Source organism: Silurus aristotelis (genome assembly GCF_946808225.1).
Source record: "Silurus aristotelis genome assembly, chromosome: 10".
In the NCBI taxonomy this organism is placed as follows: Eukaryota; Metazoa; Chordata; class Actinopteri; order Siluriformes; family Siluridae; genus Silurus; species Silurus aristotelis.
Window position 1 is genome coordinate 20,782,748 of NC_139583.1, and position 25,145 is coordinate 20,807,892.

The window sequence follows — 25,145 nt, forward strand, 5'->3', positions numbered from 1 at the left end:
AAATAACTGCCAGTGAGCATTGCCAAGATGTCCACAGAGTAGACAGATTTTACTAGAAAGACTTCAGTGTGTGTGAAAGAAAGAGAGTGACAGAAGCAGTTTGCCAGGGTTTTGTGGTGTCCCGCTGTCTTTACGAACGTGGCGGGTTTTAACCTTCTTATCAGTAGACAAAAAGAGACAGATAGTAGAGAAGGTCACAGATTAAAAAAAAATCCTATCATTTATCAACTTATGAGACAAACACAGAAAAAGGCACCACAACCAGGGCTTGGTTTGTCTTCTTGGGTGATTTTCATAACATGGTAATCTGGTTAAACAAATCAATCATACTGTAAGTAGATAGTTTAATGGTTAGTTTGAAGATTAGTTTAATGAGTAGGTTGATTAGCTCACTAACAAAATAATTAGTGTTTTCTATCTGCAATATCCAGTAGCTAGGTTTGCTAGGGGGAGGTGGTAGCAAATTTGTTTATACTTTGGACTTCTTATCAGAATCCCAGCACTATCAAATTGCCCCAACTCTTGTCATTTAAGCAAGGCTCTTAGCTCAATTGAATTAAAAATAATTGTATGTTGTTCTGCATAAGGGTTTCTGCCATAAAGGTAAATACAGTGGGGTCTGTCAGCTTTTCTGTATTGAATTTTATTTATTGTATTTTTTTGTTGTTGTTTTTAGTGCCACGTCAAAACAAACAAACAAAGATTATGATAATAAAGTCGGAGCACTACGAGAATAAAGTAAAAATTACGAGAATAAAGTAGTAGCAATACGACAATATAGTTGTAGCACCACAAGAATAAAGTCGTAGCACTACAAGTGTCTTAATACTACAGAAATAAAGGCGTAGCAGCACCTGCTAAAGTACTGGCGCACCAGTGTATCTTCCTCTTGAGAAACACCTTTCCTCTTTGAATAGCATGCAGAATAAAATGTGACTAAATCAAGTGCGAGATATTGGCACTTGTGGTCTTTTTTTAAATAAAACATATCGCAGACTGGCGAAATTCAGTAAAATGGAAATAAAATAAAAAAATTTATTCTGGTATCAAATAAACCACAGTCTGATAGAGGTAGTTGGAGACCCCTGGACTACAGGATATGTCATCTCTCTTTTTTGCTATTTTGTGCTGGAATTTTCTCAGAGAGGTGGAAAGAATTGCTGCAAGGCCAGACAGAAATACAATCATCACCTTTAAAGAATGGAGTTATTTCTCACACATCTATTACAACAGCTTGTAAATGAGTTGATAAGTGAGTAGATAAAAGAACAACTGAGAAGATGAATAACAGTTTGGCTCAAAAGTTTAGAAATCAGGTAAATAAGATGTTATTTTATGAAAAGAAATCACTGGATTGATTTCTTTGTTGTTTATTTAATTCAAAAGGCAACATGTGGATACTCAACACATAACAAATGTTGTTTTTTTATATATATATATATATATATATATATATATATATATATATATATATATATATATATATATATATATATATATATAAAAATGTATTTTTGTTTGACATCTCAGAAATTAAGACTGCTCTTGGTAGTGCATGCTTCAATCCAGCCCCATTATGAAAATATGAATGTAAAAATCACTTGTTTTATAATATACTTTACTTCCTTGTTATTCTTTATAGGTTTTGTGATGCTTGGAATTGGTGGCTTGCAGAGAAAATCTTTAGATGTTTGAATCTAGTGATTTTATGTGTGTGTATATATATATATATATATATATATATATATATATATATATATATATATATATATATATATATATAAGCAAATATTTTTATAAAACAGGTGCTTTGTAATTAGTTAATTTATGTGATATAAGAACAGAACAAAAATATTCTTGTCTTGTACTAGCCTGGATTGTGCAAAATAAATTCATGGCCACATGCCATGTATTAAACATTCTTTGCCACTTGAGTATTGCCATGAAAGGAGAAAAAGAAGAAGAACCTAGTTCATTCAACTTTACAATGAATGCAGGGAATTGCACAATTGATACATTTTCAAAAAGATTTCTTCTGTGAACCCCTCTCTTCAAATAAGCTCAGAATTCCTGGGTTTGGATTTAAATAATCAGGCTAAGTGTGTAAATGGCCCACTCTAACAGGTAGGGATTGGAACTCCACGCTTAATCCAGCACTATGTCATCCAATCAAAAAGTTATTTAAAACACTCTCACTATAACTTAGTCATTGCACATCATTGCACTGCCCATTTGCTCTCCTTCCACCATATTTCTTTGTTACAGAATCAAGTATAAATCCTTGCATTGTTCCCAGATTTTGTGTTTAAAATTATTCCTAGCTATATTGTCTGTAATGTTGTTTCTGCTACTTGTTCATTAACAATTAAAAAATCATGATGTCAGGAGGACCTGCAGTTTGCTTAGTCATTTGTATCACATTATGTTTCTGAAGAAATGGAAGATAACATGATTTTTTATTTTTAGAATTTTTATAACTTAATAAATCCACCTCACACTGTTTTCTAGCATTTTGCCTCAATGGATCCCACTCACACTGTCGCTACGGTGCAATATAGAATTTTTTCCATTCTTTTTGTGAATGATTATTGCATTATGTATTATTTTTTATCCTCATCTTTACAATAAGACAAAAAGGTCATAAGAGAGATGGACAGAGTGGCTGTGAAAGGAGGGAAAGAGGACATAGTGTTTCAGCACTCCATTTAGACACTCTTTATTTAGCTAGTGTCCCAAATACGGCAAACCGTAGCACTGAGTTCAGCCTCCCACATAGGGTAAAAAATGTTATATTTTGAGGAGGAGCTTTTTGTGATTTTAAAAAGATTGTGATTTTTTAAAAAGTGAACATTTAAGTGAAATATTATTTAAGTGAAGGACTGATTAGTGAGAAGGCATGTGGATAATTTGAGTGTGTGAATGACTAATCGAGTGAATATTTAGAAGAAAAAGTGAGAAAATTCATTTAGGGATCATAAATAATTCTGTAAATTAGGTTCCCTGGTGGTCTAGTAGATAGGATTCAGCGCTCTCACTGCTGCAACCCGGGTTCGATCCCCGGTCAGGGAACCAACCCCAGCCATTATCGTTGCACAAGCCTTAGTGCCGGTCCCAAGCCCGGATAAATGGGGAGGTTGCGTTAGGAAGGGCATCCAGTGTAAAACATGTGCCAAATCAAAAAACATGCGAATGATCCGCTGTGGCGACCCCTGATGGGAGAAGCCGAAAGAAAGTTTAAATAATGCAGTAAATAGGTGGGTGAGTATAGAGAAAAGTAGTGAGAGTCGTTGAAAGAATAAGTGTGTGAATTATCATGAAAACAAGATCATTGTATTATTGATTAAATAAGAGGTTTGTTTGAGAGTGAGTGACTGAGTCATTAACTGGGTGACAAAGTAAGGGAGACTCCAAGGAAGTCAGTGAATGAGTGAGTCAATGTCATTGAGCGAGTGAGTTAGTGAAAGAATCATCTGGAAAAGAGATCCCTGAACTCCGGACAGCAGGCATGTACTAGGCCATGGATTACGTTGGAAAACGCTGGTCTAGAGAGTGATTTATTGAGTCATTTATTGAATAAGTGTGGGTTCTATAAATTATAATTTAATTAATAGGTGAGTCGGTGAGTGAGTAGAAAAAAAAAAGTAAATAGTCATGTCGTGTGAATCAATTATTAAATTAGAGTGAATCAGTGAATTTTTCAGAAAACTGTAGGCCTTCTTTTATTTTTAGTAGTGCTGTGTAAATGTTTGTGTAGACCAAACTACATTTTCATTAATAATATTCTAAAAACATTCAGATACTCATGTAGATATGTTTGGACTTTGTAGCATTAAATAAATGATGAGGTAATTATGAGGCTTGTTAAATTCCATGTCATTTAAAATATTAATTGATGGATATTTATTGGCTCACTTTCTTTATTTTGTATATTCTTATTCCCTGGCCTTGTGAACTAGCATGAGGGTGTGTTTTTAGTAATTACACCTACAAAATGCTCAAAACAAATAAACAAATTATAAAAACATAGCTCTTGAAACTATTAAAACAATCTTCAATATTTAAAAGTACAGTAATTTAGGCAAAGTTTATGTTTTTAAAGTAGTCATATTGAGGTTTACATCAGTCTATTAAGTTAGTTAGCAAACTATTCTTTTTTTTCTTTCTTTTTTTTTTAATATATACTGTAATACTTTTTCCTAGTATATCAGTGACAAGTGCTAATTTAGAGACCCTTAACTGTCATTTAAAACACATTATATTAAATCTGCCCTGTTATTTATTGAATAAGTGAACAAGGAAGCTGCCTTTCTATTACAGGTCACTCTCATCTCTGTCAAGTTTTACTGGTTAATTACAGAACTATTATATTCCTCTCCTCATTTTTTTATAACCTTCACACAGCAGGATCAGAATGAATGATATATTGAGAGCGTACTGTATACAGTACATGCATGGCTTTACATGAAAGGTTCTAGAAGGCTATAGGAATACACAGTGTGCATGTGGGTTTCCAGTAATTATTGTTAGGTTGAATATTATGGGAGAAGCCACAAAATAAAAACGTTTCCATCCATTGTATATTATTACATACTTTGAAATACTGCTTGTTTTAGTGTTTAAAATTGATGTTACTGGTAATTGTCAGGAATGGTGACTGAGTGGAAGGACCCAAATGCAGGATGCTGGGTCCACTTCTGAGAACTCGGAAGTGCACGCTGCAAAACCGGAAATGTGAGCGCCGCCAAACCTGGCAGGTCCTGAAACTAATACTATTGAAAAATTTGTCTTTTAACAAATGTAATTAGTGTCATGCGACTAATGCATGTCATGTGACTAAACCAAGGAAGTACAAGCAAAGTAGGAAGTTGACTTAGCCAGTGAGTGAAGGATTTAGCATGATCAAGCGTACCACTTGGTGTTGTAATGCACAGCATTGTAGTCCTTTGTCCCGCATCCCACAGCTGTTCTGGATTTTGATTGACAATAACTTTCTTTCGGCTTCTCCCGTTAGGGGTCGCCACAGTGGATCATCCGCATGTTTGATTTGGCACATGTTTTTACGCTGAATGCCCTTCCTAACGCAACCCTCCCCATTTATCTGGGCTTGGGACCGGCACTAAGGCTTGTGCAACCCTAATGGCTGGGGTCGGTTCCCTGACCGGGGATCGAACCCGGGCCGCAGCGTTGAGAGCGCCGCATCCTAACCACATTCTAACCTAGCCAATGTATAAGACCTTTTTTAATCCTTTTATGTGGTTTCATTATTACACTGCTGTAAATCCAGATGAGACTGGTGGAGAAAAGCAAGATGGATCACTGAATCTTCTCCCGATAATATGACAGACCCTCAAATTTTCTCTCAGATTTCCTCTCAAATTTGCAGAGCAAACAAATTTTCATTTATCATATACCGTATATATTCTAATAAATATTTCGAGAAACATGGACATACCCATATGTCCTGTAAGTAGGTCACAAGCAAAATCAAAGATGAATTCTCACAGTGTATTTTTTTAAAGCCCAGCTGACCATACCTAAGATATACATATAGACAGTGAATGAAACAAAGAAATACTGCCATATTTGTTTAAAGAAGCTTATTAAATTGTCAATGAAGTATACTATTATAGTTTTTATTATAATTAATAAAATTAATAATTTGATTATATATAATAAATAAATATATTAATATAAAAACATATTCTGTTCATCTCCTGTATTTTTTAAGTTTCGGCCCTTGTCAAAACTATTCTAATAAGAATATTATATAATCATTATTTAAAACAATTCTAATGAGATTTCTCTGGGAAATCTCTATGTCAATCAGCTCACTAGTACAGTAGAAGTAAGTAACTTGTTATCATTGCTCTGCAAGTCAAATGAGTACTTACATTAACGATTTTTTTTTATTGATGTGAAAGTAGCTAAACATGTTTGCATCAAATTTACTGCAAATTAAAGGGAATAAAAAAGTGTTGTCACATACTATAAAAGTATCTTCATATACATCATATACATCAGAATGAAGCTGTTGCTTTAACCAATTACATTTTGAGTTGGTGACACCAAGTCACGTCCTTTGACTGAATGGTTAGACAGCGTATCAATTATAACTCATAAACAGCATCTGTAGCAAACTGCACAAGCTAAAATGTATTTGTGTCGATTCAATAGCTGGGTTTTTTTTTTATTCCACATTGGCAGACAGAGGAAAAAAATAATTTGGTCACAGATGTAAATACAGGGCCAATATCAAGACAGACATTTGAAAAAAAACTAGACATCATAGGTCAGCCAAAACAGTTCAGAACAGTCGTTAAGCTTTTTCAAGATGCTGGAAATCACTGGGGTTTCTGTGGTTGGAAAACTCAAAAGGAACTACAAAAACATGATACCTACTGTATATAATGCAGCATCCTGTTATACTGTGTTTCTGTATAATATTGATGATTTCTATAAAGCCATTGCATCGTAATGATGGTATTAAGAGGTGGACTAACACAGGGAGGACATCAATAAAGGCCTTGGTGTGAAGTGCATGGTCCAGCCATTAAGCAGTTTACACCTGATGTTTATGTTTACTACACTCTTGATCTTAAAAAACATATTCTCATTTAGCAGGGAGGTCCTGACATTATAGGCTTAATATGTGGATTAGTGTGAAAACATGTCAAGTGTATGTCAATGGCCATTGTGTAGTATTGGATGTAGACCATGTGTAGTATAATATATATTAGAACAACTGTGCAAATGTAAAAACTTCAAAATTGGCACATGTGTCTAGTTTCTTGTAAACCCTTTGACATTCATTATGACCGGGTTGACTAAAAGCATTTAAATTGCACAGAATCCACCCTGTCATTAGCATTCTATGCATATTATCTACTTCCATGTTCATTTCTGACCTTTGTCTGAGATGACTGAACTGAAGTAGAATGAATGAGGCTACAAGCCAGTTTCTGTTCAACAATAAGAAGGTTAAATCTACCCTTATTTTTTTTTTTTTATTAAAGATTGTGTGTGGTAATGAATATCATTAAACACATGGATGCTACAGAAAAGCTTTTCATACCTTTGTTTATGCAGAGATCTGCCAATGCTCCCTCGTTGTTGCCGTAATCATTAGATGAGTTACTCTTCCCTGTTATAGCATGTATATAGCATGTATCAGTATTTCATCTCTTTATCATAATGACATTGGACTGGGGGCTTTCAACAATGTTGTACGAATTTAGCCAAACCAATGCCCTGATCTCTTTTGAACAGGGAGGTCTAATGAAGCTAAAACAACAATGATTGCAAATTCTCTGTGCATTATCAGGTCTCTGCAAGATACACAACTAATTCATCCTAACACTTTATGCATTATGGAAATAAAAGATCAAGATTATGTTTATTCTACTACACAGTTCTGACAACTGAATATCTAACATGTCAAATACGATTACTTTTTACTCTGAATTTCTGAATATGACAAAACAAATCTGAAACAAATATATGTATACATTTTTCCTAATTCTACTAAATAAGATGCATAAATTCTTGTATGACAGCTAAAATGAATGCTAATGCATACTTTTTTGTTAATACCAAACATGAATGGTTGAAAGGGTAAATTGAAAACACAATGAAATGTAATAATATACGGGTTCATTCAACAACATAAAAATGTGCTGGTGTGTATGTTATATGCAGTGGTGGACAGTAATGAAGTGAATGTAATTCGTTACTGTACTTAAGTAGTTTTTCGTGTACTGTATCTGTACTTTACTCAAGTATTTCCATTTGGGGAGACTTTTACTTTAACTTCACTACATATCAAAGTCAAATATTTTCGTTCCCTTTTATTTATGAGTGAATAAAAACTTAACGGTTCAAGCACGCAGCAAGCCACCAATCAGGGTAGAACCCGCACTGCGTTTTAAACTTGTTTTGATTGCCGCTTTGTAGTGGAGGATTTAGGCATAGGCAACATGGGTCCACTCATCAAAAAAATATTTTTGTTTGTTTTAAACCGTTATTTTGCACATTAATTTTTATACCATGTCACAGTCAATGAACCTGGTCGGGAATTAGAGTGTGCACCTACTTCACCCACCTCACTCATACACTCAGAAAGAAGATCCATGGGTCACCTGAGTAAGGAGAGCTAAACCCAAATTAAAATTATGGTTGACAAAAAAAGTGGAAGGGGAGAAAGGGGAAATGTGCAATCGTTCCATCGTTATACGGAAAGTTAAGGTTAATGCATTTAATGAAATTGTCTAAAAACTGTATATCACTTAGGTTATGCTGTGTTGCCTGCTATGCTTTTACGCATAGAGCAACAATATTTATTTTAGTTTGCATAATATTACAATTTATAGTATGTAGTTTATCATAATGTGTAGCAACAAAACAATTCCAACCTAACTAGAGTAGTTGGATTGTAGTTAAACTAGAACTTATTGATTTGGTTACCCTTTATTAAGGTGATATCTTTAAGGTTTTCTATGATTGTACTGAAAAGTTCCAGAACTTAATTCAGTAAAAGGAATCTCCAAAGATTCCAGAAATCTTGCAGCTTAAAAGGCTAATTTAAAAAACATACATAAAAAGGATATAGATGTTACATGTACTGTATCTTATGGCTACAATTAGCCAAAGAGTTGTATAGTTCATGGTTCTAAGAGTTTGATAAATTGTGCACAATGACATGTATTTAATAGTGCAATAAATGCATTTTGAGTGATATTTATACATGTAAGGTTGCTCTCGGAAATGTCTTCAAATTTGTGGACTGCTCTGAGAATATGTCTTAATCATCCAGTGACCGTAGCTGAAGCAGAGAGGAGCTTTACAAAGCTGAAACAAATGAATGGTGGAAACGTTGGGTCACGGCATAGTTCACCCAGGGCATCATTCAAGCTAAATCTGCTTTTGCCAGCTGGTGGTATCTACTTATCGCCAAAATACAGATCAGTGTGAGTTCAACAGCAAGCAGTACTGTACATTTTCAGAGGAATAAATGATGGAAGAAGCTCCTGACTCTAAATAGCCACAGCACCTGTGGCCTTATTTGCACAATTTCTTTTTTTAAGATGTTGAAAATAAGGTTTTGGGCTCATGATAATTTAGTAGATATCAATCAGTGTTTAACTCATTATTTGTAATTCTGTCAAAAGATTTTTGTGGTAAGAGTAACATAAGATTTTTTTCACATAAATTGAGTTGATCAAGCAAACAGTATTGTGATAAAAATTATAATGAACATTATAGCCATAATAAATCATAGTACTTGAATACTTAAGTACATTTGAAGGCAAATACTTTTGTACTTTTACTGAAGTGAAATTTTAAAGGGAATACATTTACTGAAGTAATATTTTACCTAGTGTATCTCTAATTTACCTCAAGTACATGCTTTTTTGTACTTCGTCCACACTGGTTATATGTAAGAGAAAATACACAGATAGATGTGTGTTGAACTACCCAACTAAAGGAAAATTTGGAACTTTTTGAATAAAATAGTCGCTTGTGAAAGAATGAGGGAGATATTCTAAATGTATGAATTAATTGTGTCTATGTCATATCTCTTTTTATTATGAAGCTGTTAGAGTTAACTACTTTTGCTCATTTTTATTATCTTCTCCAGTTCAGAATTCATCTTGTGCAGCAGAATTGCTATGTTATTATATTCATAATTCAATATCTTCTTCTTCTTCTTTCGGCTGCTCCCATTAGGGGTCGCCACAGCGGATCATCCGTCTCCATACCACCCTGTCCTCTATATCTGCCTCTTTTACACCAACTACCTGCATGTCTTCCCTCACCACATCCATGAACCTCCTCCTTGGCCTTCCTCTTTTCCTTCTACCTGGTGGCTCCATCTTCAGCATTTTTCTACCAATATAATTCATGTCCCTTCTCTGCACATGTCCAAACCATCTCAATCTCGCCTCCCTCACCTTGTCACCAAAACATCCTACATGTGCTGTCCCTCTAATAAACTCATTTCTAATCTTGTCCATCCTCGTCACTCCCAACGAAAACCTCAACATCTTCAGCTCTGCTACCTCCAGCTCCACCTCCTGTCTTTTACTCAATGCCACTGTCTCTAATCCATACAACATCGCAGGTCTCACCACAGTCCTATAAACTTTCCCTTTCATTCTTGCAGATACTCTTTTATCACAAATCACTCCTGTCACTCTTCTCCACCCACTCCACCCTGCCTGCACTCTTTTCTTTACTTCCCTAACACACTCTCCATTACTTTGCACTGTTGACCCCAGGTACCTGAACTCCTCCACCTTCTCCACCTCTTCTCCCTGCAACCGCATCACTCCACTGCCCTCCCTCTCATTCACACACATGTACTCTGTCTTACTCCTACTGACTTTCATTCCCCTTCTCTCCAGCGCATATCTCCACCTCTCCAGGCTCTTCTCAACCTGCTCTCTACTCTCACCACAAATCACAATATCATCTGCAAACATCATAGTCCAGGGAGACTCCTGTCTGACCTCGTCCGTCAACCTGTCCATCACCACTGCAAACAGGAAAGGGCTCAGGGCCGATCCTTGATGCAGTCCAACTTTCACCCTGAACCAGTCTGTCGTACCTACTGCACACTTTACTGCCGTCACACTGTCCTCATACATGTCCTGCACCACCCTCACATACTTCTCTGACACACCTGACTTCCTCATACAATACCACAACTCCTCTCTCGGCACCCTGTCGTACGCTTTCTCTAAATCCACAAATACACAATGCAGCTCCTTCTGTCCTTCTCTATACTTCTCCATCAACATCCTCAAAGCAAATTAGGCATCTGTGGTGCTCTTCCTCGGCATGAAACCATACTGTTGCTCACAGATGGTCACCTCTTCTCTCAGCCTGGCTTCCACTACTCTTTCCCATAACTTCATGGTGTGACTGATCAACTTAATTCCCCTGAAGTTACTGCAGGTCTGCACATCTCCCTTATGCTTAAAGATCGGTACCAGCACACTCCTTCTCCATTCCTCAGGCATCCTCTCCCCTTCCAGAATCCTGTTAAACAATCTGGTTAAAAACTCCACTGCCATCTCTCCTAAACATCTCCACGCTTCTACCGGTATGTCATCTGGTCCAACCGACTTTCCATTCTTCATCCTCTTAATCGCTGCTCTCACTTCCTCCTTACTAATCCTATCTAAATCCTGCTTCACCAACTCCACATCCTCCAACCTTCTCTCTCTCTGATTTTCCTCATTCATCAGCTGCTCAAAATACTCCCTCCATCTTCTCAACACACTCTCCTCACTAGTCAACACATTTCCCTCTCCATCCTTTATTGCTCTAACTTGCAGTACATCCTTCCCAGCTCGGTCCCTCTGCTTGGCCAATCGGTATAAATCCTTTTCTCCTTCCTTAGTGTCCAACCTCTTATACAGTTCCTCATATGCCTTTTCCTTGGCTTTCGCCACATCCCTTTTAACCTGCTGCCGCATCTCCTTGTATTTCTGCCTACTTTTCTCATCACTCTGTCGATCCCACTTCTGTTTTGCCAACCTCTTTCCCCTAATGCTCTTCTGCACTTCCTCATTCCACCACCACGTCTCCTTGTCTTGCTTTCTATTTCCAGATGTCACACCAAGTACTTTTCTAGCTGCCTCCCTCATCACTCCTGCAGTAGTTGCCCAATCATCCGGCACCTCTTCACCACCACCAAGCCCCTGTCTGACCTCTTCCCTGAACCTCACACTACACTCTTCCTCCTTCAGTTTCCACCATCTTATTCTTCTTTCAAACCTTACTTTCCTCCTCTTCTTCTTCGCCTCCAAAACCATCCTACAGACCACCATCCGATGCTGTCTAGCTACACTGTCCCCTGCCAACACCTTACAGTCTCCAATCTCCTTCAGGTTGCATCTCCTACACAGAAGATAATCCACCTGTGTGCACCTTCCTCCACTCTTATACGTCACCCTATGATCCTCCTTCTTCTTAAAATACGTGTTCACCACTGCCATTTCCATACTTTTAGCAAAATCTACCACCATCTGCCCTTCCACATTCCTCTCCTTAATACCATACCTACCCATCACCTCCTCATCACCTCTGTTCCCTTCACCTACATGCCCATTAAAGTCTGCCCCAATCACCAATCGTTCTTTCCTAGGTACACCATCTACCACTTCATCTAATTCACTCCAGAATCTTTCTTTCTCCTCCATCTCACAGCCAACTTGTGGAGCATAGGCACTGATGACATTTATCATCATCCCTTCAACTTCCACCTTCACGATCATCACCCTATCAGAAACTCTCTTCACCTCCACTACACTCTTACTGTACGCTTCCTTCAGAATCACCCCTACACCATTTCTCTTCCCATCCACACCATGATAAAACAGTTTAAACCCACCTCCAATGTTCCTGGCCTTACTCCCTTTCCACTTGGTCTCCTGAACACACAACACATCTACCTTTCTCCTCTCCATCATATCAGCTATCTCTCTCCCTTTACCCGTCATAGTACCAACCTTTAAAGTACCAACCCGAACCTCTACTCTCCTACACTGCTCCTTTTCCTGCCGTCTCTGTAGACGCCTTCCTCCTCTCCTTCTCCTCCTTCGGCCAACAGTAGCCCAATTTCCACCGGTACCCTGTCGGCTAACGATAACTGTGGCGGTCGTTGTTAACCCGGGCCTCGACCGATCCGGTATGAAATTCTCATTTGTGATCCGCATATTTGATTTGGCACATGTTTTACGCTGGATGCCCTTCCTAACGCAACCCTTCCCATTTACCCGGGCTTGGGACCGGCACTAAGAGTACACTGGCTTGTGCCCCCCTAATGGCTGGGTTATTCATAATTCAATATACTGTAAGTAAATACAAATGTGCCATATAAGTAAATGTAATTTCACAGGTCTGCTGTTAATCCCCTGCCAGTGTTCTTTGGGCTTCCTTTTTCTATTCTCCTTTGGGATTTTACTCTGAATCTTATTTTGTAAAGTTAAAGTTATTTTTTTCTCAATGTGTGGCATATCCATTTCCATCTTAAAGCCTTGATTGGGTGCCTTGACAGTGCCTTGTGAAAGTATTCGGCCCCCTTGAACTTTGCAACCTTTTGCCACATTTCAGGCTTCAAACATAAAGATATGAAACTGTAATTTTTTGTGAAGAATCAACAACAAGTGGGACACAATCATGAAGTGGAACGAAATTTATTGGATATTTCAAACTTTTTTAACAAATAAAATAAAAATAAAAAACTGAAAAATTGGGCGTGCAAAATTATTCAGCCCCTTTACTTTCAGTGCAGCAAACTCTCTCCAGAAGTTCAGTGAGGATCTCTGAATGATCCAATGTTGACCTAAATGACTAATGATGATAAATAGAATCCACCTGTGTGTAATCAAGTCTCCGTATAAATGCACCTGCACTGTGATAGTCTCAGAGGTCTGTTTAAAGCGCAGAGAGCATCATAAAGAACAAGGAACACACCAGGCAGGTCCGAGATACTGTTGTGGAGAAGTTTAAAGCCGGATTTGGATACAAAAAGATTTCCCAAGCTTTAAACATCCCAAGGAGCACTGTGCAAGCGATAATATTGAAATGGAAGGAGTATCAGACCACTGCAAATCTACCAAGACCTGGCCGTCCCTCTAAACTTTCAGCTCATACAAGGAGAAGACTGATCAGAGATGCAGCCAAGAGGCCCATGATCACACTGGATAAACTGCAGAGATCTACAGCTGAGGTGGGAGACTCTGTCCATAGGACAACAATCAGTCGTATACTGCACAAATCTGGCCTTTATGGAAGAGTGGCAAGGAGAAAGCAATTTCTTAAAGATATCCATAAAAAGTGTTGTTTAAAGTTTGCCACAAGCCACCTGGGAGACACACCAAACATGTGGAAGAAGGTGCTCTGGTCAGATGAAACCAAAATCGAACTTTTTGGCAACAATGCAAAACGTTATGTTTGGCGTAAAAGCAACACAGCTCATCACCCTGAACACACCATCCCCACTCTCAAACATGGTGGTGGCAGTACCATGGTTTGGACCTGCTTTTCTTCAGCAGGGACAGGGAAGATGGTTAAACTTGATGGGAAGATGGATGGAGCCAAATACAGGACCATTCTGGAAGAAAACCTGATGGAGTCCGCAAAAGACCTGAGACTGGGACAGAGATTTGTCTTCCAACAAGACAATGATCCAAAACATAAAGCAAAATCTACAATGGAATGGTTCACAAATAAACATATCCAGGTGTTACAATGGCCAAGGCAAAGTCCAGACCCCAATCCAATCGAGAATCTGTGGAAAGAACTGAAAACTGCTGTTCACAAATGCTCTCCATCCAACCTCACTGAGCTCGAGCTGTTTTACAAGGAGGAATGGGCAAAATTTTCAGTCTCTCGATGTGCAAAACTGATAGAGACATACCCCAAGCGACTTACAGCTGTAATCGCAGCAAAAGGTGGCGCTACAAAGTATTAACTTAAGGGGGCTGAATAATTTTGCACGCCCAATTTTTTAGTTTTTTATTTGTTAAAAAAGTTTGAAATATCCAATAAATTTCGTTCCACTTCATGATTGTGTCCCACTTGTTGTTGATTCTTCACAAAAAATTACAGTTTCATATCTTTATGTTTGAAGCCTGAAATGTGGCAAAAGGTCGCAAAGTTTAAGGGGGCCGAATACTTTCGCAAGGCACTGTATGTGTTGCTGGTTGGTCCACTGCCAAAATTTCATGTTGCTGATGATATTAGCCAATTTCACCCCTAGGATATTTTGTAGACTATGGTTGACAAACACGTGTAGAGTTATGGTGGTTGATGATCCTTTCTATGTCTATGATCAGTAGAGGAGAGCAGATTTAAGATTTTAGTTGAGTATCCCGACTTACGATATGCATAGCTTCTCCAAACTACGTTTGTGAAGGCTTGTAAAGCTATTCTTTTTCATGACCGTCCCTGGTATTGACTCTCCAATTTCCTCTTGATAAAAGTTTGTTTTCAAAGGTTTGTCTTTTGTGGGTTTGGTAACTCTTTGATCCACATCCTTCATAGTGGTATATAAGGGTAAAATGTTGAATAACTGTTTGCTAAAAGTTCGCTTGAAATTAAATTAACTTCCATGTTTATAATTAATTTCCTCTGTTCTGGTTCAAAATATATTTGAAGCAATGTCAATTCAGGAAGAAACACCCTAAAGTTGCATGTTTGCTCTTTATGCTGTTATGTCTAGGTTGCAGAGCCTGCTCTTGGCAGTGGTGAGGCAGATTGCAATTGTCATTGGTGTTAAGTACCTCAGTACCTCTGAATCAATACAATTTAAATATGTGTGTATAGGAATACACACAGGGATATAAATGAATACACAGGGATTTCTTGAAACCTACTGGAAAAGGACTGGAAAAAGTCTGCAGTGTTAATCTGACAACAGCTGTGTACTTTGAGCACAGCTAAGAACTAAATCCTTGCTCTATTTAGGTAAAAAATTACTCACTTTTAATTAGCTCACCACTAAAACTAATTTTTTCCATCTTAAACCAATGGACCAAAGGGATACAAAACCTTTGCTGATGACCATGTTTGTTAATAATCTCTCATTCACAATATGTTCATATCCTCTTCATCCTGTCACCTAATCAAAGTATTTGATGAGAAAAGTGATTACACACTAAGCTTCAAGTTTAACATTTGCAATGCCAAATGACACATTCAGATTCATCAAAGAAGAAAAGCCCCCATGTAGTGCAAAGGATTGTGGGGTGCTCCCTTCAGCATCCTTGACTAATCAGCAGATTATTGACAGTACTTGATGTTTTTTCTTTGGTTGACACTGTTTTATATATGCTGTGCCAAAACAGAGAAAAGACAAGATAAACATGGAAGTTCAGCATCTAATTTAGCATCATTCATTCATTATCTCTATAGAGTTTGATTTAAAACATCATTTGAAAAGAATGTCAGCAGTCATTCAACGGTCATGCAACATTTTTATTCATACCACCATGAGGGTGTATAGATTCATCAGCTATACCCAAGTTTATGAGTAAATTGGATGTCCTGAAAAGATTGATCAGTGTTACTGTCTGAAACAAATTTATGGAAAAGACGCAGAACCACTATACACAATAAAAAAGTTGGAGTAGAAGTTAAATAAGTGTCAAAAATATTTTGGGTTTTTCAGTCTCTAATGAGCAAGATACATGGCAAAACCTTTTCACAAAACCAAAATTATCACAAAGTTAAGACATTCTTAACCAGAATAAAACATGTTAAATGTGATGGATGCTCTTCCACTAAACAATGATCTTTGTGCTTCAAAGCTTTTCAGAAAATCAAGTCTTGGATAAATCAAAGATCTCATTATATCTATTGTAGGCATGAAGACCGAAAGAGATTATGAAAATGTAAATCAGGAATTCTTTTTATATTAAAGTCAGATAATCTAGTTTATATTTAGTATAAATAGTTGATCATGTAAATACCAGTATACTATGTCATGCAATTCGATATGCTCAGCATATGTAAAAATCAAATTGGAGTAAGCAAGGCTAGTGAGCATCAACACTATCCAGTAGAAAAAAAATGACAGTGGATATCAAATGTCTTCACACTCCTGTTAAAATTCAACTTATTTAAAAGAAACTGAAAATTAGTAAATAATGGTGAAACAGAAATCAAAAAGTTCAAGTAATGGCATGTATCTATGCTCAGATGCTGCCAATCACAATGAAACTTTAGTTGAAAAGTAATTAGTGTAAAAAGTGTAATGTAAGTTCCTGTCAACAATTAATTGATGCTGTTTATCCTTTAAAAAAATAAGCTGTTTCTTCAGGATTTTTCTTGACATCATCTTGGATTAATGTGAATGCAAAAGCCACGATCCTCACAAAGATACTAAAGAATGTGCAGAATCTCACTGCTGAGAGAAGAAGGAGAAGAAGACAGGCACAAAAGACAAAACTTCAGATGGGATTACCATGACACATAAAGGCTATCAAAATGAGAGAAAATGGGGCATCAAAGTGACATTACCAAGAACAGGATCTTCCTGCAAATTGACAAAAAAGACAATATACATATAAGTAAGGATGCAAAGAGACCTACAACAATATTAAAGGTGCTGCAAGAATATCTAAAAATACTGATTACAAATTTAGGCTATGGGGTAGTGGTCCTAAAAAATGTCAGACATAAATCTTTGACAAACCCTATGTGGATAAAGCTATATTTGGTCCAAAACAACAATACACCAAAAAACACAATATACAATCAGTACATGGAATAGCACTTGTTTGTTTGTTAGTTTACTGCCCACCAAACATTTTTATCTGTTTTTAGTTGCTATATAATTTTAATGCTGGGATATATATATATTTCTAAATATGTGTGATTTTAATAAAGGTGTGAAGAATAATTTTTCCACTGAAAATGAATCACGTAACAAGAAGAATCATTGTCAGTGACTTTCTAGATACACAGAATTAATAGATATACACTGTGAAATTACAAAGTGACATACAAAAATGTAAAAATACAAAGTGACTAGTATTTTATATACAGCTGAAATGTGTAATTGCATATCTATTACAGTGTAACTTTCTTTTGGCTTCTCCCATCAGGGGTCGCCACAGTGGATTATCCGTATTCGTGAACCGCATGTTCGAATTGGCACGTTTTTACACTGGATGCTCTTCCTAACGCAACCCTCCCCATTTATCTAGGCTTGGGACCGGCACTAAGAGTGCACTGGCTTGTGCAACCCTAATGGCTGGGTTTGGTTTCCTGACTGGGAATCGAACCCGGGCCGCAGCGGTAAGAGCGCCGCATCCTAACCACTAGACCACCAGGGAACCCGCATATTTATTACAATGTAATCATAATAAAATAAATGCACTATTTGTGCACATTTGTGACCACCTGCTATGTTCCAAATTAATTAGTTCAGAGGTCCCCAAAATCCAGATTGTGATCCAGTACTAGCTCATGGAAAAGTTGTTACCGGTTTACAAGAACGTTTTGGGGAAAATGTCTAGTTATAACACTACATTTGCTTTTTTGTTGCGTTTTGCCATGAGCAATGGTGATTTCAGAAAAAATCTATCTATCTATCTATCTATCTGTCTGTCTGTCTGTCTGTCTGTCTGTCTGTCTGTCTGTCTGTCTGTCTGTCTGTCTATCTATCTATCTATCTATCTATCTATCTATCTATATATCTATATATATATATATATATATATATATATATATATATATATATCTGGGAGACTGAGCCTTGTGCTGTCCAGATACCACTGTCTTAGTAGTAACATTGTTAAAATCTTGGTAACTTCATTTTATTGTCGCTGTACTTTTACAAAGTTGACAAAGTTAAACTTAATTTAACCTGTGCTCAGTGTTGGAGGAATTGTCTCTGGATCCATCGCAGCCCAGACCATGATAAAGTAGTTACAGAAGATGAATGAATGATTGATGATCATTTTTTTTTTTATTGCGGTCTATTAATATAATTTCAGTAAAAATTTTACTATTAAAATTAATAGTATAATATTTCATAAAATTGATTCAATGAAAAATGAGCAATTCTGAAACCAAAATCATTTCAGTGAAAGCATACAGATGGATTGCAGAAACAGAGGAACATGTCTGATTTTAGTTATGCATAGCTCTATTTGCTATGCAATGAGGCATACTTCTTCTTCTTCTTCTTCTTCTTTCGGCTGCTCCCATTAGGGGTCGCCACAGCGGATCATCCGTCTCCATACCACCCTGTCCTCTACATCTGCCTCTTTTACACCAACTACCTGCATGTCTTCCCTCACCACATCCATGAACCTCCTCCTTGGCCTTCCTCTTTTCCTCCTACCTGGTGGCTCCATCTTCAGCATTTTTCTACCAATATAATTCATGTCCCTTCTCTGCACATGTCCAAACCATCTCAATCTCGCCTCCCTCACCTTGTCACCACAACATCCTACATGTGCTGTCCCTCTAATAAACTCATTTCTAATCTTGTCCATCCTCGTCACTCCCAACGAAAACCTCAACATCTTCAGCTCTGCTACCTCCAGCTCCACCTCCTGTCTTTTACTCAATGCCACTGTCTCTAATCCATACAACATCGCAGGTCTCACCACAGTCCTATAAACTTTCCCTTTCATTTTTGCAGATACCCTACTATCACAAATCACTCCTGTCACTCTTCTCCACCCACTCCACCCTGCCTGCACTCTTTTCTTTACTTCCCTAACACACTCTCCATTACTTTGCACTGTTGACCCCAGGTACCTGAACTCCTCCACCTTCTTCACCTCTTCACCCTGCAACCGCATCACTCCACTGCCCTCCCTCTCATTCACACACATGTACTCTGTCTTACTCCTACTGACTTTCATTCCCCTTCTCTCCAGCGCATATCTCCACCTCTCCAGGCTCTTCTCAACCTGCTCTCTACTCTCACCACAAATCACAATATCATCTGCAAACATCATAGTCCAGGGAGACTCCTGTCTGACCTCGTCCGTCAACCTGTCCATCACCACTGCAAACAGGAAAGGGCTCAGGGCCGATCCTTGATGTAGTCCAACCTTCACCCCGAACCAGTCTGTCGTACCTACTGCACACTTTACTGCCGTCACACTGTCCTCATACATGTCCTGCACCACCCTCAAATACTTCTCTGACACACCTGACTTCCTCATACAATACCACAACTCCTCTCTCGGCACCCTGTCGTACGCTTTCTCTAAATCCACAAATACACAATGCAGCTCCTTCTGTCCTTCTCTATACTTCTCCATCAACATCCTCAAAGCAAATAAGGCATCTGTGGTGCTCTTCCTCGGCATGAAACCATACTGTTGCTCACAGATGGTCACCTCTTCTCTCAGCCTGGCTTCCACTACTCTTTCCCATAACTTCATGGTGTGACTGATCAACTTAATTCCCCTGTAGTTACTGCAGGTTTGCACATCTCCCTTATGCTTAAAGATCGGTACCAGCACACTCCTTCTCCATTCCTCAGGCATCCTCTCCCCTTCCAGAATCCTGTTAAACAATCTGGTTAAAAACTCCACTGCCATCTCTCCTAAACATCTCCACGCTTCTACCGGTATGTCATCTGGTCCAACCGACTTTCCATTCTTCATCCTCTTAATCGCTGCTCTCACTTCCTCCTTACTAATCCTATCTACATCCTGCTTCACCAACTCCACATCCTCCAACCTTCTCTCTCTCTGATTTTCCTCATTCATCAGCTGCTCAAAATACTCCCTCCATCTTCTCAACACACTCTCCTCACTAGTCAACACATTTCCCTCTCCATCCTTTATTGCTCTAACTTGCAGTACATCCTTCCCAGCTCGGTCCCTCTGCTTGGCCAATCGGTATAAATCCTTTTCTCCTTCCTTAGTGTCCAACCTCTTATACAGTTCCTCATATGCCTTTTCCTTGGCTTTCGCCACATCCCTTTTAACCTGCTGCCGCATCTCCTTGTACTCCTGCCTACTTTTCTCATCACTCTGTCGATCCCACTTCTGTTTTGCCAATCTCTTTCCCCTAATGCTCTCCTGCACTTCCTCATTCCACCACCACGTCTCCTTGTCTTGCTTTCTATTTCCAGATGTCACACCAAGTACTTTTCTAGCTGCCTCCCTCATCACTCCTGCAGTAGTTGCCCAATCATCCGGCACCTCTTCACCACCACCAAGCCCCTGTCTGACCTCTTCCCTGAACCTCACACTACACTCTTCCTCCTTCAGTTTCCACCATCTTATTCTTCTTTCCAACCTTACTTTCCTCCTCTTCTTCTTCGCCTCCAAAACCATCCTACAGACCACCATTCGATGCTGTCTAGCTACACTGTCCCCCGCCAACACCTTACAGTCTCCAATCTCCTTCAGGTTGCATCTCCTACACAGAAGATAATCCACCTGTGTGCACCTTCCTCCACTCTTATACGTCACCCTATGATCCTCCTTCTTCTTAAAATACGTGTTCACCACTGCCATTTCCATCCTTTTAGCAAAATCTACCACCATCTGCCCTTCCACATTCCTCTCCTTAAAACCATACCTACCCATCACCTCCTCATCACCTCTGTTCCCTTCACCTACATGCCCATTAAAGTCTGCCCCAATCACCAATCGTTCTTTCCTAGGTACACCATCTACCACTTCATCTAATTCACTCCAGAATCTTTCCTTCTCCTCCATCTCACAGCCAACTTGTGGAGCATAGGCACTGATGACATTTATCATCATCCCTTCAACTTCCACCTTCACGATCATCACCCTATCAGAAACTCTCTTCACCTCCACTACACTCTTACTGTACTCTTCCTTCAGAATCACCCCTACACCATTTCTCTTCCCATCCACACCATGATAAAACAGTTTAAACCCACCTCCAATGTTCCTGGCCTTACTCCCTTTCCACTTGGTCTCCTGAACACACAACACATCTACCTTTCTCCTCTCCATCATATCAGCTATCTCTCTCCCTTTACCCGTCATAGTACCAACATTTAAAGTACCAACCCGAACCTCTACTCTCCTACACTGCTCCTTTTTCTGCCGTCTCTGTAGACGCCTTCCTCCTCTCCTTCTCCTCCTTCGGCCAACAGTAGCCCAATTTCCACCGGTACCCTGTCGGCTAACGATACCTGTGGCGGTCGTTGTTAACCCGGGCCTCGACCGATCCGGTATGAAATTCTCATTTGTGATCCGCATATTTGATTTGGCACATGTTTTACGCTGGATGCCCTTCCTAACGCAACCCTCCCCATTTACCCGGGCTTGGGACCGGCACTAAGAGTACACTGGCTTGTGCCCCCCTAATGGCTGGGTTGCAATGAGGCATACAGCAGGCAAAAAATAACATGTGAGATTTTATAGGTCAATATATTACAATTGGCTATACAGCCATTAAACTTGAGATGTACCTATATTTCCAAATCGTGTCTAGAGACATGTTCATGTCCTGTTCAATACAAACAGCTTTAATACATTTTCAGTATGAGCACCTGAGGCCCACAAACCAAAACAATAGTTGTGCTTGGCTGAAGTGAAAATTGTTTGCACTGCATTGATATATAGGTTACTGTTACTGGAATAATCAGTATCAACATGAAACTAATTGTTTACCGTGTTATGCCTGTCAGGTTCATTTAACATTGCTGAATAAAAAAAATAAATCAATGTATACTGTATCTATATACAAGATTACACTGGAATGAAATGTAATTCTCCAGGACCAGGCTGCAAACACAGAGCAATTCCAAGAGACAAGAAAATCTTTACTGTCATCCTAACTGTTATATAGAGATGGGTGATAGCCAACCTTTAGAACCTTAAGTTGCATATGAAAGAACAATTATTCTCCAGATGCTTTCTTTTCTTTTTTTGTTGTCATTGTGGACTATGTATTTTTTTTTTCTGATTAATTTATATAAAAAAGATGTGTGCATGCGTGTTTGTGAGATATGCTGTAAGATTTGCATTTCAGAGGTAAATCTCGACAGGTATGGGACGATTAGTAAGAGAGTGCAGAACAATACAAGCAGAGAAAGGATGCAAATGCAATAGCATGTTTTGTATTTGTGGACTTTTGGACTCAACAGTAAATATATAACTGTATGTAGGATTTGGTTTGTGCATACTATTTCCCAAACATATTTCAGGTCAAATTTTAACCATCACAGAATTTAATTGCTGTGTTAAAAATGTCTTGACTGGATTGCAGACAAGTGTAATGGTTAAAAAGCAGACTTTCTGTCATAAGAAGCAAATGAAGTCTGAATAAATGGGACACAGCAAGGCTCTTTAATTTCTTGTCTGGGCTGATTGGGACGTAGGTCAAACCGTCAAGATTAAAATAAGCACATAATAATATAGTAAACTTAAAGCAGGATATAGCAGGAAAACTTAAAGTAATAGTGAAAAATCTGAAGTTCCTGATGAAAAAAAGGAATGGAAAATTAATTTTCTAAGACCATAATCATGCACATTTAGAGCCTATATGTGGAGTGTAGGAGACAGGAAGACATGAAAGAAAGGCATGTAGCAAGACAACAAATTTACAATTGAGGGAACATTCTCATGTTATAGTGTGTTTTGTAGAAAATGCATGAGTGTGTTTATTTAAAAAAAAATAAGAATGCTTGAGAGATTTGTGTATAGCAATCTTGCACCAACATTTATGGCATTTCCCAGACACCCTCATAAAGAGCAACTTTGCACCAAATTTTGCACCAAATTTAAATGTATGGCATTTCCCAGATTTCCCAGATACCCTTAACCAGGAGCAGCTTGGTAATACTGAAATTTATGACCTTCCAATCCACAGTCCAATGTTTCACCACTAAGCCACCACAACCCTTCATGCACAATAGAGGGAGTGCAGTTTTTTTAAACCAAACAACCAACAAACAAAAACCACACACACCAACATAATATGCAAGTAAACAGGACAACATGCTAATCATGATTGAACCCACCTACATTTAAGCTGGTTCTTCTGCATTACATACAATAGTAAACACTTTGTGTTTTGTGTGACACTTTCAGTCGTGACTCATGTCAAGTCAAGTCAATTCAAGTCAAGTCAAGAAGCTTTTATTGTCATTTCAACCATATATAGCTGATGCATTATTCAATGAAATGAAACAACGTTCCTCCTGAACCCTGGTGCTACATAAAACAACAATTACAGAAAACACAGGGCTAAGGACTAGTAAGTGTCCTCGCAACATAAAGTGCATCGTGTGCAACCTGGTGCAAACATTGCAAAGACAACACAAGACAGTGCAAGACAACACAAGACAAAGTAAAACAAATACACAAAACACAAAAAAGCGCCGACAGTAAACATGTTGTATATTGCACACTGCGGTGTGTGAAACATTGTACATGTGAACATTGTAAGTAACGAAAATTTTAACAAAATGTTGTGCAAAAAATCAATAGCAGCAATCAAAAAAAGATCAAGACAAGTCAAGTCAAGTCAAGTCAAGTTTATTTCCATAGTGATTTTTACAACAGACATTGTCTCAAAGCAGCTTTACAGAATTTTAAGAGTTAAGGTGAATGGTGTGCATTTATCCCTGTTGAGCAGCCATGGCGACTGTGGCAAGGAAAAACTCCCTTAGATGTTATGAGGAAGAAACCTTGAGAGGAACCAGACTCAAAAGGGGAACCCATCCTCATTTGGGTGACATCAAGTGTGGGATCATAAATATTTAAACAATACAGAACACTGGAGAGAGAGAACTAACATGAGCACTGGAGTGTAAGATTATGAGTAATGTTCTTTCTACAGTCTTTTACACACTACATTTGTGGTTATAAAACTAGGAGCTACTGAGCAACTCATAAAATGTCAGGAAGACTATTCCACAGTTTAGGAGCTAAATGTGAGAATGCTCTACCACCTTTAGTGGACTTTGCTATTCTAGGATCTACTAAAAGTCCGGAGTTTTGAGATCTCAGGGAGGATTGTAGCGTGTTAGAAGAATGGAGAGATAATAGAAAGAGTCCGGGTTGTGCAGATCAGTCACACAGTTGTGTGTGTGTGTGCGTGAGTTTCAGTTCAGTTCTGTGACACAGATGTGTCTGTGGGGTGACAAGAATCTTCCTTTCTTTCCTTTTATGGTCTGCATTTATTGTGCACATACAAACTAAATATTCACATTGCATCCAAATTGTCCAAAAGGTTTTCAAAAAATCATTGCTAAGATATACTAGGATATAAATCGCTACAGAAATATGCAACCTATGCAAACCACCACTGCTTCACAGATCCAGTCTGCATGAGAGAGAAGGGAAAAGGGAATAAATAGGAATGTTAGAAAATCATGAATTTGTTGTCTGATGAGAAATCAATAACTTGAGCCATTGGCCCAAAGCCTAAATTTGGGCACAAACCAAATACAGGCCAGTACCCAGTTAAAATCATTCATCATGCTTAAGGTTTGCTATTTCATTAACAGGAGGAAATGGAAAGATTGTTGCTAACACATGCAATATGGATGGAACCAATTTTAAGAAAATTATTGAGGAGAATTTGTTCCAGTTAGCCAGACATCTGTATTTTGGGTAAAAAATATATGTTTAAAAAAATGTGTCAAATCTGTGGCATGTCATGAAAATTGTTGT

General features: G+C 38.3%; 1 protein-coding gene and 1 long non-coding RNA gene across 2 annotated transcripts in view; one reads left to right on the forward strand and one right to left on the reverse strand.

Moving 5' to 3' along the window:
* LOC310732386 (SH3 and multiple ankyrin repeat domains protein 2-like) overlaps window positions 1-25,145 on the forward strand; it is a 125,631-nt gene that overhangs the window by 15,230 nt on the left and 85,256 nt on the right. The window lies entirely within an intron of this gene.
* Window positions 1-25,145, reverse strand: part of LOC310732591 — a 34,432-nt gene that overhangs the window by 8,390 nt on the left and 897 nt on the right. The window lies entirely within an intron of this gene.